The sequence below is a fragment of the Papaver somniferum genome, chromosome 2, assembly GCF_003573695.1.
Source record: "Papaver somniferum cultivar HN1 chromosome 2, ASM357369v1, whole genome shotgun sequence".
In the NCBI taxonomy this organism is placed as follows: domain Eukaryota; kingdom Viridiplantae; phylum Streptophyta; class Magnoliopsida; order Ranunculales; family Papaveraceae; genus Papaver; species Papaver somniferum.
This window is the reverse complement of record NC_039359.1, coordinates 130,280,690-130,283,516: the sequence shown is the minus strand read 5'-3', so window position 1 is coordinate 130,283,516 and position 2,827 is coordinate 130,280,690. Positions and strand designations below refer to the sequence as shown.

Sequence of the window (2,827 nt, the reverse complement as noted above, 5' to 3'; positions counted from 1 at the left end):
GACATATTATACGTTTTTATTTTCAAATGTGATAGTGTCATTGAGCTTTAAAAAATAGACAAAATATCGAAAATTTGAAGCGGCCCGCCTAATATATTAATATTTTAGTATCTAAGCTTCGTACAAAACTTTCATTGTTGAAATGTACTCCGATGAAGATAAGTATTTGGTTCATTTCCCGATTCCAGGTACTTTTATGACTTTACTCTACATGCCCAGATAATGTGGGACTAATAATCTCAACACGCCCCCTCACGTGTAGTTTTTTTGGGTCTAACAGGTGGACAATAAATCGGGTGATGCTGAGTAAAGGCGCGGTCAATGATTCGTCGCAAATAACCTGCTCTGATACCATGTTAGAATACGGGCATCCAACTCAAAACCAATTGGCAATGAGTGGAGTGGCCCATAGGATTATAAACAGCAGGATCTTAGATGCCCAGACAATGTGGGACTAATAATCTCAACACACTGTGCTAATGAAAAATCTAATAAACTCGTTCAATTACTAATTGTTTCGAGTTTGTTGGTCTTTAGCTTATTGTTTGTTCTTCATCAATGTTTTTAATGGTTTATCTGAAATTTAACTATGGGTATTCTTTTTTTTTTTTCGACAGATGGTTTGTACTCTATGTGATGGTGCCTTGAAAGTTGGAGATGGTAATGCCATTTTCTCCGCAGAGTGTTCACATTCCTTTCATTTCAATTGCATTGCTTCATACGTGAAGTATGGAAACCAGATTTGCCCAACTTGTGATGCTCAATGGAAGGATATTCCTGCATTTGGCCCTCCAAATCCAACCAGTGGCCAGTCAACAATTCTTCCGATTACTAGGACATCTCAGCTCAATTCCACACCAGCAACACCATGGCCTTGTATTCGCTTGCAAAGAAAATCTACATCAAAATTCTCATCTTCTAAGCCATCTGTCTTCAGTGACGATGATCCCTTAATAAATCAATCTCGTTTTTCCTCAAACGACAATTCTATCGTCAGGTCCATTGATATCAATACACATACTGAATTCCCAGCTGTTCAGCGATCAATTTCCCAAGAAAACTTCCATATATTGATCAATATCAAAGCTCATGTTACTGATCTAAATCAAGTTCATCGTGATATGCACCAAACCTGCCGTGCACCAAATGACCTTGTCACCGTTCTTGATGTAAGTGGTACAAAATTTCAGTTGTTAAGGCGAGCTATGGGATTTTTGATAGACAACCTTGGCCCTTCTGACAGATTATCTGTTATTAGCTTCTCTTCTAATGCCCATTGCGTCTTCCCGCTTATTCCCATGACGGATTCTGGTAAACAACATGCACTACAAGTTGTGAATTCTTTGGTTGCTGGTGGAGAGTCAAACATCCTAGAAGGACTAGAGAAGGGTGCAAAGGTAATTGAAGATCGAAAACACAAAAATCCTATTTGCAGTATCATGTTATTATCCGATGGGAAAGACGCGTTCATGAAGAGAATCAACCTTAAAGAAATTTCAAGGTTGCGAATTCCAGTTCATACATTTGGATTTGGTGCAGACCATGACCCCAGCATGTTGCACTCGATTGCGGAGGGTTCGAGGGGAATTTTTTCTTTTATTGAATCTGAAGGATTAATACAAGATGCATTTGCTCAATGTATCGGTGGTCTTCTCAGTGTAGTTGTGCAAGATTTGCAAGTACATGTCCATTCGCTTGACCCTTTTCTTTGTCTTACTCAACTAAAAGCTGGGAGTTATTCCACTTATTTGACTGATGATAACCAAACAGGATCTGTTGTCATCGGAGATTTGTATGCGGATGAAGAGAGGAATTTTCTCGTTGTAGTTAACATTCCAGTTGTACCAGGTGGAAATTACGATGATCAGATGGAGTTTGTTAGTGTGTGGTGTGATTACAAAGATCCAATCACTAAAGCATCTATTACTACTGAAGCTATAGAAGTAAAACTTGAGAGACCCAAAATGGTTAATGAAGATATGGTTGTTTCTATAGAGGTTGATAGGCAGAAGAATCGGTTTCGGGTTGCTCGGGCATTGAGTAATTCACGTGCTGCTGCTGAGAGAGGTGATATGTTCACTGCGTGGTCTATAATTGATGATTGTAGGATGCAGATATTAGAAACTGCATCTATGCATGCTGGTGACAAATTTTCTGTTGATTTAGATTTAGAGCTTCAACAGGTACGATCAAGGATGGGAAACAGGAAAACATATGAGTCAACATGAAGAGGATATCTACTTTCAGGACTGAGTTCACATTCGAGGCAAAAGATTACAACTCGAGGAGATTCTACTATGAGTTTAAGCTACCAGATGCCTTCTATGAGTCATATGGTTAATCGGTCTGGTGCATCTCTCTAAAATTCTTCTTATGAACAATATACACCGAAAACAGTTTAAAAATAAAAAGCTTTATGTAGCGATTTCTTTGGTTGTACTTCTATGGATGGATGCTTTAATTTAGTATGATTCTTGCTTTGTGAGGTGTTATTTTAAGGATACAGTCATTTCTGTTATCTTAATGAGAAGCTTGTGTGGAAATGAAAATATCTTATTGACTGGCAACAAACTTTACTAATTTTGTCTTTTTTTTACTGGCACACAGACACAATGGTACATTATTTTTATTTTCTTTAGCCACATTTTACCTAAAAGCAATTACTGTGGGCACCAAATCTCTCAATTCTTAAAACCTAATATTTCTTAAAATAATGTTTGAGTCCACAATTATTCATCATATTTTTAGTTTTTGGAGGACCCTAGTAATTGCTTTTTCTGGTTCAAGTGGTTGGTGTCTTAGTAATCGAGTCACAAGGGAATCATCT

The 2,827-nt window shown here is 37.7% G+C and overlaps 1 pseudogene; it reads left to right on the top strand.

Annotated features, from left to right (window-relative positions):
- Positions 1-617: 617 nt before the first annotated feature.
- LOC113351956 lies at positions 618-2,363 on the top strand (annotated as a pseudogene).
- The last annotated feature ends 464 nt before the right edge of the window (positions 2,364-2,827 follow it).